General features: G+C 47.1%; 1 long non-coding RNA gene across 1 annotated transcript in view; it reads left to right on the forward strand.

The window, feature by feature from the left end:
- Positions 1–4,199: 4,199 nt before the first annotated feature.
- Positions 4,200–17,321, forward strand: part of LOC141577211 (uncharacterized) — a 48,698-nt gene continuing 35,576 nt past the window's right edge. Inside the window, exon 1 of the long non-coding RNA XR_012506026.1 lies at positions 4,200–4,750. This is a non-coding gene — a long non-coding RNA (uncharacterized LOC141577211). The remainder of the gene's footprint in view (positions 4,751–17,321) is intronic.

The following is a 17,321-nucleotide window of genomic DNA, read 5'->3' on the forward strand; positions in this document are numbered from 1 at the left end:
TCTCTTCTAGACCCTCTAGAAGGAAGGAAACCTGCTGCTACCTTGAATTTAGCACAGTGAGGACTGTGTTGGATCTCTGACCTCCACAGCCATAAGCTGATAAATCTGTGCTTGTTTAAGCTCTTAAGCTTATGGAAATTTCTTACATTGGTAAGAGGAAAATAACATAGTGAGCCGTATTGTAACGGATTAAAGGTATAGGATGGGGTGTGGAGAGGATTCTGACATTTACACCTAAAAAACAACCAGGTGAAATGGGAAGGTGTTTTAAGGAAGACTTACCTGGCAGGGCTGTTAAGCAGACTGGAGCGAGGGGAGCATTGGAGTTAGAGGAATCAATTAAATCTCTACAAGAAAAATAAGGAATAAAATGTAACAGGGCTTCAGTGATAGTGGATGCAGGAATGGAAATGGGCAGAGAGATATAAATATTACTTTGATATTAGCTACAGGTTTGATGACTGCATGTTGGGGAGACTTAGCCGATGTGTGGACTGAATGTTTGCATCCCCTCAAAATCCGTATGTCGAAACCCCATCTCCCAGGGTGATGGTATTGCGAGGTGGGGCCTTTGGGAGGTGATTTGTAGGATAAAATGAGGTCATGAGAGTAGAGCCCTCATGAATGGGATTAGTGTTCTTATACAAGCCCCCAGAGTGCTTGCTTCTCTCTGCTCTCTGGGATATGAAGATATTGGGAAGACAGCCATCTTCGAGCTGGCAATCCTCTCAAGGATACATTGACCTTGAAAGTCTCAGCCTCCAAACCATAAGGAATATGCTGGTTGTTTAAGCCACCCGACACGCGGTAAATTGTTACAGCATCCCAGACTGACGAAGACAGTGGAGAATGCCTCTGAGTTTGGCACTGATTGCCTGGAGAATGCTGAAACCCAGGGAAGTGGGCAGCACAGACGTTTACTCATTTAACCCTGCCAACACAGTAGGAGATAGAGTCCACATATTCCTCGCTACTTAAAAGGTAAGGAAAAAGAGGCACAAATAATAACAACGACAACAAAAACAACAATAATTTGTCCAAGATTCACACAGAACCCCCTGGAGGCAGAGTGAGAATTTATACTCAGGCAGGCTGGCCCAAGAGCCCCTGCTCATAACTAATAAGTCAGATCATCTTGCTTATGTGGATCAGTTTTTTCAACTGTGATATGAGGGTACTGTGTCTAGTAACTTATAATTTCAAAATAATTCACTGTAACGGAATCATTAGTCACCGGCCTTACAAACCACAGAAACCTACACATACAAAAATAACTCGTTAGGTCAAGATAACCAATAACGTTTTTAAATATTATACCTGCTGGGCCTTTGCAATAAAATGTCTTTTTATAATTCTGTCTGGCTACAGAATAACTTCATACTCCTGCATGCTGCTGGTGGCTCCCATGTTGGACAGCATGGGCCTAGAGATTTTAAATTACTTGCCCAGACTCGCCCAGGAAGCTCGTGGTGGGATCCTAGCTATAGTCTGGGACTTTTCCTTCCTATCCAACAAGTCCCTCATGGAAGTTTAGAAGCTTCTCCTTTGGTGCCCAGCTGTCTCTCCGTACTTATAACATCTTGTCAGGTGTTCCAGCCTGCTCCTGAACATCAGCCAGAACCCACTTCTGCTCTATTTTGTCCAGGTAATACCTTCTAGCAACTTCCATTGCCTTCTTGGCATCAGTTCTTACCTGGAAGGGTAGTGGCTAGAGGTGGAAATGTGTCCACATGACAGGTTTTTCATAAACATAGCAGGAGTGTTCAAGAGAATAAAACGTCAGGAAGATGAGAAGAAAAAGGTCATTTAATATACCAAATGGGTACTTTCAATGTCTGTGTTTCCGAGTCCAGGCTTGTTCTGCTCGTGCATTACAGGCCAATAAATCAGGAGACCAGGTTTTGGGGCAAGAAATAGCGACTTTAATTTGGAAAGCCAGCTGAGAAATGGTAGAATAATGTCCTGGGGAACCATCACCCCAAGTCAGATTTCAGGCTCTTCTTATATTAAAAATGGGAAGTGGGAATGCTTGGTTGTTGCAAACTTGGTGTATGAATTCTTTGTTGTTAGAATCCTTTGTTCTTGCAGCTCTTCACCTGGGTCACATCCGTGTAAACCTCCAACAAACAAATGTTGTTTTCTATTCTGTAACTTGTTATCTTTATGTGAATAGAAAAGTGTTAATATCCTTCAAAGTCAGAGCCTTGAGAATAGGGTCTCCTGTATATTTCAGGCTCTAGGCAACATTGTTTTACAAAAGGTGCAGAACCAACAAGACTAAGCCTAGGAAACAGGGCACAGGGTTAAAGTCAAAGGAACAGATCTAATATGGAGTCAGATTTTTTCTTTCCTATTTCAGTAGTGCCATGGAGAAGGCAGTTTGGGCAGCTTTTCGTAGGGTCCTGGAGGCTTTCTCTCTCAGCCTCTGTGTGCCTCTGTTGAAAAACCTTCAAAGCTATCTGGCCTGCTGGTAAACCACTCCGCCTTTTTTGCCCTGAAGATGTGTTCTGTTTATAACTGATCTCTACTTCTTGGAAAACAACTCAATAAAAACTCAGTTGGTTTTCCACCAGCCATGGGCAGGGGTGAGGAATAGCACTTTATTATTTTATAAAAAAAAAATAAAAGAAGTCTTAAAACAGCACTGGGCACATAGAAGAGAGTCAATAATTGCTTCCTGGCTTAAATCAAAATTGATAGCTCAGTGATTCCATGGCTGCTGTATTTGCTGAGCTTGCTACTCCTTTGCTCCATTACACATTTTTTAACTGAAAAAGAAATACATGCATGTGGTTAAATAAATTCAAACAGAGCACAAAATTACACAAGTGAAAGAAGTTTTCCCTCATCCTCTCTTCTTTCAGCCCTCCCTGGAGATGCCACTGTTTACAATCCTTTGTGTGTTTTCCAGATATGCTATGCACATTCCGACCTATGTATGTAAATTCCTTTAAAGTATTACTTATTTTTAACTTAAAGGGATTTAAATCCTCAAGTGTCTTCTGCCCTGGTAATAGAAAAGAACAAATCTGACTCCATAATAGATCTGTTCCTTTGACTTTAACCCTGTGCTCTGTCTCCTAGGCTTCATCTTGCTTGTAAAACAATGTTGCCTAGAGCCTAAAATATACAGGAGAGCCTATTTTGAAGGCTCTGACCTTTAAGGATATTTAACACTTTTCCATTCATATAAAGATAAGAATTTACATAATAGAAAATAACGTTTGTTTTGTTGGTGGTTTACAGGGATCTGACCCAGGCAGGTAGCTGCGAGAACAAAGGATTCTAACAACAAAGAATTCCTATATCAAGAAGATTGCAAAAACCAAGCTCGTAGGAAAGGAGCCTGAATTCTGACTTGGGGAGATGATTTTCCAGGACATTAGTTTGCCATCTAGGTCTACAGAAAGTTGCTATTCCATGCCCCAACACCTGGTCTCCCAACTTACTGGCCTGTCCTGCACTAAGGAGAATGAATTTAGACTCAGTAACACTCCTATCTTCCTAGCAAGCTGGGCACTGGAATTGAGGGCAGCTATCCCACACCCAGGGACATACTGTGTGCCCTTGATGGTTCCCCGAGGGTGGGGTGTGGTTTACTCAGGAAGGATGGGGACTATGCACCAAAACTCAGGCAGTATGCTCCTTTTGGGATCTGACCTTGTACCTCCCGCTCCCCGCCAGTACAACACCTGGGACAGTGGAGGTAAAGCAGAGATCTTGCCTGCCTGTGTCCCAGCGTGTAAAAGGGGAATAGGTACACTTTACAAGGTAGTTCTGAGCGACAACACCTGCGGGTGCTTGGTTCCCAGAGCAAAAGGAAACCCAGCTCCACTTTGGGGCAACGGGTGTGATCCCCGTAGGGGTCCTGCAGAGGCCTTGGGTGGAGGGCTGGACCAGGGAGGTAAAATATGAGCTGGGGGCCTTGAAGGGTTAGAGAAGTGTGCAGAGGCAAAACTGCTGCCTCCTTCAGGATGCCCCCAGAATTAAAACTATTTCTCTCCATCTCTGCTACTGTCCTCCAACCTCCAGATCCCTGCCTTCTCTCTGCTCCTCCTGTCCATGTCTCTCCCCCCACTTTTCCCCTTCTCCCCTCCTCCTCCCATCTTCTCCGTCCCTCGCTTCCCCACAATCTCTCGCAGAACCCAGAGAGGATCGCTGGCCCTCCTGCGCATGCGCAGTCGGTGCCAGCTGGAACGAGGGTTGGAAGCTCCAGCTCCGAGCATGGGATCGGCCCCAAATTCTGCTCAGCTCTTTCGCCTGGTAGGACTTTTGCTACTGCCCCGGCGCCACGGCCACAGCTGTCCATGGCCAGGTGTGCACCTGCCGCCTCTCGCCCCAGCCGGGCTCCACTGAGTCCGCGGCTGGAGTCCCTTTCCCCTCTCCCGCCCGCGAGTCCTCTCCTCCCGGGCTGCCTCTCCTCGGCCGCCGGCCCGTCCCCGCCCCTAGGCGGGCTGTGTCCCGGGCGGGCGGGGTCTGCGGACCCGGATGGGGGCGGGCGGCTGGGGCTGGGGCTGGCCTCCGAGCGGGGCTATTGCCCGCGTCCCCCCCCTGCTTTCCCTGCCCCGCGACCCCGGGGCTGCCCTCGTCTCCCTTCCCCTCTCCCTGGGGGCCAGCTCAGTGTTGTGGGCGCTCCTCCCCGGGCTGAGAGCCTCCGGCTGTGAACCCCAGCTTCTGCTGGTGGAGTCGGGAAAAGGGAGCGTCAGTCCTGAGGGAGTTTCCGTCTCCTCCCTCAGTGTTTCTGCCCCAGGTAAGTACCTTGAACACTTTCACGTGTTATGATGGCGGTGCTTGATGATGTCACTGTTTTTATAGTGATAGGGATTACAGTGTTGAAAGCAAGGCTTGGTTCAGTTAAAAATGAGCTGAAGGCATGAGGCTGTGACATCCTCCATCTTTCCCTCTCCCAGGGTGAAACGTGTGACCGTCGATCTTAAAAAGATAGTTACAGTCCCTAACTAGCCCAGCCCAGCTAGGGTGTGTTAACAGGAACAGCACCACCAGAGGCGTTGGAGACTCAGGGACATTGCAGTCCTAAAGAGCTCCTGGCAAAATTTGGTTTGTTTTGGTTTTTTGGTTCTTCTTAAATTGTGGGACAGACTAGTTGTATAGAGGGAAAAATAATTGTCAAGAAATATTTATTCATTTAACGTCTTTATTGTGATATTGTTCACACACCATGAAGTCCACCCACTTAAATGCTACAATTCAGCAGCTTTAGCATATTCACAGTGGTGCAACCATTAATATTCCAGAACGTTTTCATCACTTCAGAAAGACCAGTGGAAATGATTGACCTATCCACCCCTTCCCAGTGCTGGTTCTAAAGAAGATTCTTGGTTGTTCCTGACCATAAATTATCTTGTTACCCATAAAAACTCTGGTAGGAAATCTAAACAGAATTGTATTGAATCAGTCTATCAAAGCAAGAAGAATTAATGTCTTTATGGCATAAATTTCTTCTACCCATGAATATATCTCGGACCCTATATTTTCATATTTCCAGAGCCTGGCCCATGGGAAGTCCTCATTAATTGTTGGGTTTGTGAATGATGAGATTCTATACATCGTTAGTTGCAAACTGAAGACATTCACAGAAGAGAAAATAAACTCAATGAAGCCAAGTGACTCTCTGATGGTCAGAAAGAGTGACAGCCAGTTCTGGAGTGATCCAGTGGACTTGGTGTTTGTAACCAGAATTCTCCAGCACCTACAGCTAAGGGGATCAGAGTATTCTTTTATTTTTTCTAAATGGCGTTGCTTTTATTTTTACTTATTTTTTAAAATTATTTTTTATTGAAGTGTAGTCAATTTAGAATGTTAGTTTCAGATGTACAGCAGAGATTCAGTTATAAACATATGCATATGTATCTATATATCTTTTAGTTTGTTTTTAGTACAACTCATTACAAGAAATTGAATATAGTTCCCTGTGCTATATACTAGGTCCTTGTCATTTATTTTATATTTATTAACGTGTATCTGTTAATCCCCCTTTTCCTGCCTGCTAACCACAGTTTGCTTTCTATGTCCATGAGTCTATTTCTAGCAGCACCGTTTTTGCTAGTAATATATGCTGGTTGGCTGCTTTCAGTTTCAGTAATTCCACCTTATCTGTGGGCATTTTCCTTCTGGTGGGCCTGTGTGTGGTTTGCTCACGTGATATAAGAGTTGTGTATTTGGGAGAACCCCAGGCCTCGTGTAGTGCTTGGTACAGAGTGCCCACTGAGCTGATGCTTGAACTGGGAAAAAAAAACAAAGTAAATGTTGGAATTTCCACTATGGTTGAGACTTCCAGGTTTCTATAACCTGTTTATCCCACATTAATGTTGGCTGCACACATACTGGGTAATTTGGTGGAACTTCATGGTATGATGGTGTAGAGACGGGGCCTTGTATGCTTCTTCTCTTTCCGTTTTCTAAGACTCATTCTCCTGGGCCTTCCAGATCCTCCCCCAGAAGTGCCCAAGGCTGGCTTGGTGCTGCGCTGAGGCAATATTTGTTAATAAGGCCTTTTCCTCATCTCTTCTGAGCCTCCGTTTCCTTCTCTGCACAATGAAGACTTAGACTAGAAAAGTGCTTTTCAGTTTCTTTTAAGCCATGTTTCCTTTGAGAAACAGAAAATACAAATCTCTCCTCCCATTCAACATATAGATTTTGACACATCCTCCAAGGAGTGACATAGCTCTTTGTGGAAAATTGAAGTGATTGTGATTCCAGGTGGCACACAAAAGAGTCTTCAGAGATTTATTGCAGGGAGAGGGCAGGAAAGGGGCAGTATATCCCACTTTCTAGTGTGAGCACTGGAACAGGGGCTTGGGTTTAAATACCTCTCTCTCATCTTTTTTTTTTTTTTTGCCTCTCTCTAATCTTGCACAATGTGATAAACCTCTCTCCCTCAGTTTCTTAATGCGTCAAGTTGGGGTGATAATAATTTAAGTGTTTTGTGAAACATTATACACATAAGACATTTGTTTCTCGGTAGAAACAAATCCTGCGAGGGAATAAGGGATTTCTTTAAAAAAAAAAAATAATCTTGTCCACAGCACTCTGTCTTGTGTCTATTCTGAAGTTCCTTGAGGGTGAGTGTTGGGTCTAAACTCCATCGTGGGACAGGTGGCCCATGGGTCTGTGTGCCGCAGATTGCCCCCTCCTCCCCAGTCCTCTTCCTCTCAGTCCAGGATGAAGTTCCCTAGTAGATTTACACAGAGATCTTGTGGAAATGGCTTTTCAATTTATTGTTTCACGAAGAAGGGCTGCCATCATGGTCTCTGTAGTCAGGTTTTGGTGGCCTGAAAGCTATGCAATTACGTTTTTCTATTTAACATAAAGAAAAAAATTACAAGTACAAAATTAGTCCTACGGTGGTGGCAGGGGTTCTTGAAAGTGGGGACCATTAGCTTTGTTAGTTTCAGGTGCAGGGGCCTCTGGCCATGAGGACACATCATCGTGCTCCGAAGTTGGAGGGACCAGTGGGCTCAGTGGGAATGTTTACTGAGTATATCTCATGGGCTGGGCATTGGCCTATTTGTACTGTGTGTTCCTTATTTGAGACAGTGAGCACGTTTAACCTCAATAGCCTCTTTAATAAATTAGACTTTTTAATTTTGAGATATAATGTAGATTCCCATGCAGTTGTAAGAGATAATATGGAGAGGGCCTACGGACTTTTTGCGCAAATTTCTTTAAAGGTTCCATCTTGCAAAGTTGGGATACAATTCAGTAATGACTCACTAACCCTTTGAGGTTTGTGTTATTGCCCTCATTTCTATTCATGATTAAACTGGGGTTAAGAGGAGCACACAGGCCTGCCCAGGTCACCCATGGTTAGTGTAGAGTCGGGTGAAACGTGGGCTTGGAATTTCCAGGCAGTACCAACATGATGCTCTGTGGCGGGGAGCAGCATTCACTTTGCTTGTTTATTCATTCATTCAACAAGCACTTATTGAGTAAACTCTGTGGGTCAGATGTTATCATATGTTTATCTGATTCTTCAGCACTATGGAGAATCCGGTAATGTTTCCTTCTTTTTTTAATCTGAGAAAATTAGCTCTGAGAGGTTATAAACCCCCCAAAGGAAATATAGCTCATAAATGAGGGACAGTAAATTTGTACATTTCCTTCTTTTTATGCAGGTGGTAACCTAGGCATTTTACATTTGTAAAGTTCCATAATCCAGATATATTCTTGTAAGGCAAGGATTTTTTTTTAATTGAAGTATACTCATGTTTACAACGTTGTGTCAATTGCAAGGTGTTTATTTTTTCTTGAATTTGGAATTCAAAAAATATTTTTTGAGGGGGGTAAATAGGTTTATTTATTTGTTTCATTTTTTTTAAAATGAGGTACTGAGGATTCAACCCAGGACCTCATACATGCTAAGCATGTGTTCTACCACTGAACTGTACTCTCCTCCCCAAAGCAAGTTTTCTTATCAAGTATTCTGCAGCTTAGGAGTTCAAATAAATTGGAGTTGAAATCCAGGTCTTTTGATCCTACTGTGTTTCTTTGCATTATATCCTGCTGAGGGGTGTGGAAGCAGTTCCTTTATTCATTCCTTTATTCAGCAGTTTTGAGCATTGACTTTGCATCAGGGCCTGGCTAGGTGCTTGGAAACAGAAAACAAGAAATGACCCTTTTCTGCAGAGGGCGGAAGCCTAGACCAAAAGCCGCGTAATGTGATCCGAGCTGCGGTAGCCATGTGCAGACGCTGAGGACAAACTGTACCCCCGGCTTTGCTTGGGCTTCCCCTGCCTTCTGACTGGTACACACCAGGTCACCGCAACCCAGTGAGGCCCGCAGCCCGCAACACTGTATGTACCTCGGTCTCCTCTTCCCTCTCGTCAGGGCCTGCAACATGAACATCCCTGACTACGTGCAGTGTGCTTAGGACCACCAGACTCTCCCCGTGGTGGTCCAACCTGTGGGGATCATCTCAGAGGAGAATTTCTTTTGCATCTATAAGCGAATCTCCTTGGTGAGGCAGATCATCCCTTGCGGCTCGCAGTGGGCACTCTGTATCCACTAGAGTCACCACTATGCGCCCGAGAATGGGTGGAGCGACTTCCAGACCCACCGCAAGGTCGTGGGCCTTGTCATCATTACCGACTGCCTCTTGGCCAAGACCTTCGAGAAGCTCCACGTGCAGAGGAGCTGTATGGCACCACGCTCTATGACTCTCGGCTCTTTGTCTTTGTGCTGCATGGGGAGGTGCCCGAGCAGCCGCGCACCGACGTGGCCTTCAATTTACGAGGACTGCCGGGTGGTGGAGAAGAGGATCGAGGACTTCACTGAGTCTCTCTTCATCATGCTCAAGTCCAAGTGGCTGGACTGTGCATCCGACAAGACTGGGGATAAGATCCTCCTTCTCTACATCCTGTTTGAGAAGGAGGACTTTGTGGGATTGGACACAGAGAGCAGGAAATTCTACCTGGATGCCCGGACACCCTGGCTGTGTGAAGGGTTGCTTCCCTACATCCAGAAAGGGATCAGCAAGGAGGAGGGCTGTCTTGTAGCCAAGGCGTGAGGGAGGTGAAACCCGCCGGTTTTCAGACGTTTAAAAGTGAATCCGCCTTTGTTTCAGAGAGATTCTTTTAGGGTTATTATGGACACTTACTCCCGCTTTTCAGCCAATTCCCCTGGTGTGACCCCTGGAGTTGCTGTCCAATAGAGTAGCCAAAGCCACTGATGCTAGGAGAGCTGGGGAGGAGGCTGCTCTGAGCTGAGATGTGCTGTAGGTCAAATGCACATCAGACGCTGAGACTTGTCTAGTAAAAAGAATGTAAACTATGTTGTTTCTTTCTTTATTGATTACATGTCAAAATGATAGTATTTTACATACTGTAGAATAAGTAAGATATGTTCTTAAAATCAGTTTCTAGGGTTTTTTTTTGGGGGGTTACATTTTTAAATGTGGCAACTGGGAAACTTTCTTTACATGGCTGTCATTTCATTCCTGTTGGACAGCATGTCCTGGGACAGTCTCATTCCTTTGCTTATAGATGTCATGCTGAATCCTGAGACGCAGAATGAGGTGCTGGTTGAGCTGGGAGTGGAGCCAGTATCTCCTGCCTCCCAGGTCCAGCACCTGCACGGCTCAGGCCCTCTCTCCCTGCCTGACAACCACCATGCCAATTTAGGACAACAGAAACACTGCCAGGGGCTTCCAAATGAGCTCCTTATGCAGGGAAAGGCGTGTCACGGAGCATGGGGCACAGCAGGGAAATATTCGTCCTCACTTTTTCCCTGTGATTAGGTCAACGGACCCACTTTGCCTTGGAAGTGCAGACGAGCTCTTCTGGGCTGCCTACCCCCCCACATTCTGCTCTGTTTCCCTGTGTATCTATCGAGATGTCCCTTGGGCAGAAGAAGGTGAGATGCCTTTGCCGAGAGGTGGTCCCCCTTTGCTGGGGAGAGTGTGGGAATCTGTGCCCCCCCGACCTACGGCCTCGGGCCTTGAGTCTGGAGAGGGCTCATGGCGGTCCCACAGGTGACGGTCGGAGGGCCTGGCACGTGCTGCCGGGCCTGATGTGGAGGAGGTTTTCTGCGATTCTCTGTGAGTCTAAAATCAGATTCTATTTTCTGGTTGTTGGTAAGTTAGAGGAGAAGATGCCAGAAAATTGATAAAAAGAAAGTCCAGACCAGTCCTGTGAGTGACAGGCACAGGGGACCCGAGTCCCACCTGCTTGTGGTGCCTGGCGGGCTCTGGATGAATTTTCACTTCCTCCCCGGACATACCTCTATATCTTAAGGAAGGGGCGAGGCATGTCGTGGCCATAACCAGGACTTGTCCTCACAGGGCCCCGTGATCTACACTGCTTTCTCCCCTTCTGCTTCTTGTAGATGAGCTGGCAGATGTATTGGCCTGGGTAAAGCTGAGGACACAGATGCCAGCACCGTGCCACTCCCAGGCTGGCTCCATTCCCGTCACCTGTCACTTCCTGCTGAGTCCCCAGGCGTCAGTCAATGTCGGTACATCGGTGCAACGTAAGCAGGGACCAACATCTCCCCCTGGACAAAATGGTGGGTGAGCAGTGGAAGCCTGGAGCCCTGCCCCAGCCCCCGGACCAGTGCCCCTTCTTTTGTCACAGGAGGCACTGGTGACATGTTTGCTCAGCAACTGCTTGGCTCTGACTCTGCAGACCCACCAGAGAATGCCAGCTTGTTTTTGCCTTTTGAAGTCTGTCCTTGGTATTTGGCGGAGTAGCTGGTTGTGTGCTTAGCCCATAGTGGTTGACACTGTCACCAATGTTTACCCAGAACCTTGTGTACCAGGCATGGCTCCCGGCATCAAAATACAGCAGCGCATTAAACCTCCCTCCTGGTGGGTCTGTCTGTTTTGGTACCATAAGGGCTCAGCCAGCATCTGAACGTCAGTGAGATAACGCGGACTGTGAGCTCGGGTCATGTAAGTTCTCCTCCAGTCACTTTTACTCCATTGTTGCTTTTACTATTACACAGTCATTACTTTTTTAAACAATGCTTTGGTGCAGGAACAGAGCCTAATTCTCTCCTGTTACTCTTGGTGGGAGTGAGTAAAATTGTCCAGCTTGAAATGCGACCAGATTTTGTAGCTCAAAAGTTGTTTACACGCATCTAGGTGAAGTTTAGGTTTGGGGCGCTGACCACGTTGGGGTCCCCCGGCAGCGCCGCTCGCTTCAGGCCCCTGCCTTCCCTGGAACAATAGGTGAGGGTGGGTCTCACCGTCCCCTCGTCCCTGTCCTCACCAAACTCACGTAAATTCTTGTAATTGCTCTCAGTTATTTTTGTTCTCATGTGTTTCTAATTTTCGCTGTTCCTCTTTTCCTTTTTCTATTTCCCTTTCTATCTTGTACCGCCCTGTGAGCATGTTGTTGCGTCTGAAAAGTGGACTGTGCACACCCTGCATTGGAAATAGCCAGATTGTCCTCCGTGCTGTCCCCATCGCTTTAAAAAGCAAAAACCTTAACAGTTGCCTTGATCCATATATTATCCTAGTCATTTTTTTATTTTCTAGATTTTTGGAATTTTTGCTTTGTTAGCACATCACCCACTGGTGTTTGATACCTGTTAAAATCCTTGCTTTGAGGAACCAGTTTGGTCCTCCTTATGTTTGGTGACAAATGCGCCCTTATTAAATTTGTTTGATTGTTTTGAAGAAGTGAGATGTGAATTGATTTAGGCGGCTGCTGAGGGATTTTTCTCAAGGAGTATTTAAACTTGGAATGTCAAAATCTGCAGCATCTTCCTTGATTCTGGCTTTTAGACAAACGTGCTTGGCACGCGGTTCAGGGCTGTCGCTGTGTGACGTGCGTGACGGAGCTTCCTGGCCGGCGGTCACTGGTGAGAAAGTGGCAGTCTCGGGGGTGAGCAGCTGCAGGGGATGCTGTTGGAAGAAGCAGTCACCGGTTTTTTGTTTTTTGTTTTTTCATTCACTTTCCCGGTGCCATTTACTTAACTTTGCCTTCATAGAGAGGCAGGAGCGGGTCTAAACTCCATGCCACTCTTATTTTCCCTTTACGAGGCTGGTTTTTCTGAGTATCAGAACAACATGGCCTTCTCCTAAGTAGCTGGCTCACTTGGATCTGGTGGACACAGGGACCGCTAAAGGGGACTGTAGCTTCCTCTCTGCTCCAGCCAGTGGGCATTCAGAGCCGGGTCTGTGGTTTGCTCCAGCAGCCATGCAGTCCTCCCTGCACCAGCCTTTACTATTAACCCATGATGGCAGTAAATAGCTGACTCCGTGTCTGTTGCAGCTGACGTCCACCACTGACGGCCGTGTCGTTAATTTGCGGTAGTGAGTCTCCAACACCCTATTCAGCTGTGAAGTGACCTTGCAATCTCACCCACACCCTGGTTCATCTCACCCGGGGGAAGGGTTTGGCCACCACCGTCATGCTGGCCATGAGACCTTGTTTCTCCTTTCATGCCCTGGTCCAATTGTGGACACTTCATCCTTCACTGACTTGGTCTCGCTTGAGACAGGCCAGACGTTCTGAAAGAGCCCATCACATTCTGGGGGGGAACAGATCACAAGAATCGCAAGTAGGAGTCTAGGCTCTCTGGGTTGGCAAATGCAGGCTGGGATCTGTGAAGGCTGGGCTGTGCCCTGAACATAGGCCTTTCCCGTGGCTCCCGAGAGCCCAGGGGTCGGAGTGAGAACAGCCTTGCCTGGGTTCCCCCATCCTCATCTGCTCACTGGCAGGTGTGTCTGCTAACTAGGAACTCCCCCAAACTTCGGGACCTTCAAAGTTCAGACCACAAGAGAACCTTGAGTCCCTTCTCCTGGGCCTCCTTTGTGAGAATCCAGTGCCTTCTGAGGTGACCAGAGGCAGGAGATTCCTCCCCCTCCAGGGAGCTCTCTTCGGAGGACTGTGATGCACTGCACCTTGCTGTCAGCTTGTGGGGTTCCATCCGTGGTCCTTGCAGAACCAGACTTGAGACTGGCTAAGCAATAGAAATGACAAGACTGATTCCAGGGCAGGGCCGGGGGGAGGTACAGGGGAAATTGAATGTGACCTCAAACACCTAGGTGGGTTCTGGGTCTGTTACTAAAATCTGGAGCCTGGGAGGTACCTGCCAGGAATCGAACTCTAGAGTAAATGGTGGACATGAGGCATTTTTAAGATTCCATTTGTCATCCAAGTTAGGACTTCAAAGAGGCACTCGGGTCTATGGCCCCGGGGCTCAGGTGCAGGAGCCGGACTAGAGATACACGTTGGGAGTCGTCATTCTTAGCTGGTGTTCACAGCCGTGCAGGTGGATGAGCTCATCTCGAGAGGTGCAGACTGAGGCTGAGGCGGGTCAGGGCTGTGCCTGGGTTGGAGGAAAGCCCAGACCATGCAGCTTTGGCGTGTCACTCAGTGGCGTTTGGGATTTTCAGAGCAATGGCATTTATCCTTAAGGGTCTTGGGGGTGGGCAGGGCCACCCAGGAAGAAATCTGAATGGAGGGTTGTGGCCATGCGTGCGCGTCTGGGGATGATGCAGAGGCTGCATGTTCCAGGAGGGGAACCTCCTCGGAAGATGGAGTCGGAGTGAGGAGTGTTGAGAAGGTAGTCACACTCACCTGTGAGGGAGGGACAGAGGCCTAGGGAGTCTCCACCCTAGCGGACTCTCTTTCCCACGAACAAAAGGCCAGCAGACAGAAGATTTGAGGTGAGAAGGGACGGGCGCTGGGAGAGGAGCCAAAGTGGAAAATGGTGGTTGGACAGTTCTGGAATAGTCTCCCTGCAAAATAGAGTTAAAAAAACCCAGACTCTTAAGAACATTGATAGTGACGTTGGAGGAGATAGTTCTTTTTCTGGCCTCCTAAAGGTAAGGCATGTATCCGGGGATACACAGAAGAATCGGGCAGTCAAGTCCGGGGGCTTGACCCTTACCAGGGGGAACAATGCAAGTTTAAAGGGGGAGAAGGGCAGCGGAGGGAAATTAGCCAGGCCTCGTGTCAGGTACCAGTCGGCCGCACTACTTGCGTGTTGCATTCACATCCATGTCCCCCAGGTGGGCGGTGGCAGCCCCCTTTTGCAGATTGGGAAGCCTTCTCAGAGGGGTTAAGGGATTGGTCCGTTTAGCGGCTAGTCAATGCTGTAGCAGGATTCAAGCAGGGCCTTGTCAGACTTCAAGGGCATGTTCTATCTACTAATTCCGGTACCTCCCTGTTGTACCTGGATTGGTGAATTGGGTCAGTTTTGGAGCCTTTCACAAAAAGTACGATTTAAGTGCCTCAGGACTGTTTCACAAAGCTCAGTGTTCTTTAATGGTTCAGAAGCACCGCAGTGATTTTCGCCCCACAGAGGTAAGGTCTTACTCTTTTGACGATGACGTGGTTGCAAATGACTTACAGGTGCAAAACCAGACTTAGCAGCTTCTGAAGGGAAACTCTCCAGTTCTCCCTTGATAGGCTTTCTTCCACGGGATGTAACCTGCTGCAGCGTAGATCTGAGCTTTCCGTATGGAGTGAGGGTTTGATATCCAAAGTTAGCAAAGAAGGGTCAGATGGAGAAAATCGACGTTAAGAATTTATTTTGGGGTTTCATTAGACAAGATGCACTATCGCTTAATGGCCCATATAACGTATGTAATTGAATACAGAATATTGCATTCCTTACTTTCTAATGAGAGCTGTCTTGCAACGTAAGGTTGTCTGCTTTGGAACTTCAGCTCAGCCACTAGGGCGCCTGTCAGTGTGTTGGTGTGATTGTATTTACACAGTGCATGTAATCTGGGCTTCCTCAGCCCCAAACACTCCAGTGCAGAATCATAGGCTGTAGCCATCACTTAGTTACACAAATACTTCTACAACTATATGATACAAAAAAAAAAAAGAGAGAGAGAGAGAGAGAGAGATTTCCTTTATCAAAGTTCCTTTGATTTTAACTGCAAACTGTTGTTGAGCAGCTCTGGTTTCCTTTGGATATGAATATGTACATTTCTTTGCATGTAACTTGGATTTTAGACTAGAACACCAACCTCTTGCTTTCCATGAGCCACAAAACTCATAGCCAAATGACATACGTATGAAACATTTTATTCTTTTCTTCTGAGACAGAATCCTTGAATCTGGGACTTGGGCTGTGATTTTGCTTTTTGTTCTTCCCACCCCTCTTGTTGTCTCACTCCTTTTTCCTACGTGGCCTCCAAGAGGTCATGGTCTCCGAGGAGCAGGTGGACAAACACCAGTTGGTCGCCAAGCAGTCCTGCTGTAGAGGGAGCCCAGCCAAGAGCTAAAGGACATCATCAGAGAGGGCTTCCTTGAAGAAATGTGCTCTACATTCAGTTATGAGGACAGAGTAAGAGTCAGCCAGGAGAAGGAATCAAGATGGTGACTCAGGTTGCAGGAGCTGCCCGGGTAGAGGCCTGGAGGCTTGTGGGGTGGGGACTCGGGGAGAGTGCACTGTGTGGTCCAGGGTGGAGGGTGCCCCTGCTTGGGAGGACACTGGAGTGGGCCTAGGGATGGAGGGCTAAGGAGGAGCTTGGTTTTTTACTAGAACTGACACAGAAGAGGCAGTGAAGTGTGTCAGCAGAAAGTGACCCTCAGGAGAGGTACTCCTGGTTTTGCTTCTGATGTTCTACAGAAAGAAGGAGTCGGGGTGGGCGAGAGCAGCTCTGCCCGTCCCTTTGAGACCCACCCCTTCATTCATTTATTCATAACACATGCAATTCTGAGTGTCCAGGGGAGAGAGGGTGGACTCACAGTAGTAAGCAAAATGTATTGCTTCTTGAGAGCTTAGCATTGTCAGAAGTTGTCTTAGCGTAGAATGTTCTAGGAACACAGCAGGGGCACCTAACCCAAAGTGTAGAGGTTCGAGGGAAGGAAGTCTCCCTTGACAAACAGTCAAAATGGGCTTGGAGGCAAGTGGGAAGTAGCAGCAGGTCAGGGGGCGCCTGAGGTCACTGGGGACCTGGGTACTGAGGTGAGGCTGGGCGAGCAGCATCGGGGGTGGGGCTAGAAATCTACCAGGGAGCCTCTGAAGGGTTTGAAGTGGGGGTGATGTAATCAAATTTGTGCTTTGGGAAGGCTGTCCTGGCTGTGTGTGTGTGTGTGTGTGTGTGTGTGTGTGTGTGTGTTTGTGTGTGTGTGTGTGAAGCAGGGAAGAGGGGGAGAGTGCCACCAACTGGGAGGGTCATTAGAAGACCATTGACAGACTGGGGGGCCACCAGTGGGAGAGGGGCGTCGGGGCTGCTTGGGGACGGCAGGGCCAGTGTGAGTGCTGGATTTCCTCATGGGGAGAGCTTATTAACGGGGACCCCCTAGCGGCACCTTGTGGCTGGAAGAAAACGGATGCAACCAGGTGGACTTTTCTCTTCTTCCCTGCATTGTGTGATGATCTTAGCTCAGCCAATATTTGGAAGAGAAGAGCTAAGTTTCAGGGTAGCACAGGACATTGTTGAGCTCGTTCGAGTGAGATCTGATAGGATTTAGTCTTGTGTTGAGATCTGCATGTTCACTTAGCTAGAAACGTCCCGTCTTTTGGATTTCCATAGGGGTATTTATTCTTGATAAAGATTGCTTTCTTGGTGAGAGGAAATTTAATACAGCTGCTGTGTTTCTCAAAAAAAATCTTATCTTTTAAGAAATTTAATATTCAAAAGAATAGCAAAATTTAAAAATGATAAAGTAAGGCTTTGGTGTAGTTTCTTTGGTTTCTGAGTTAATGTAGAGTTAGAGCCTTTGCATTACTTAAATAGCACATCCTTGTCAGTATTTAAAGAGCTGTTAGTGAGCGCCCCAGGACCCACTTCTCAAAGCATCATTAAATCTTGCTCTGAAATAGTGAAGTCATAAAGGTCTTGTTGGCAGAAGCCAAATAGTTGGTTTATAATTTGCAGCATAGCACCCTTT

The sequence above is a fragment of the Camelus bactrianus genome, chromosome 3 (assembly GCF_048773025.1).
Source record: "Camelus bactrianus isolate YW-2024 breed Bactrian camel chromosome 3, ASM4877302v1, whole genome shotgun sequence".
NCBI classification, from domain to species: domain Eukaryota; kingdom Metazoa; phylum Chordata; class Mammalia; order Artiodactyla; family Camelidae; genus Camelus; species Camelus bactrianus.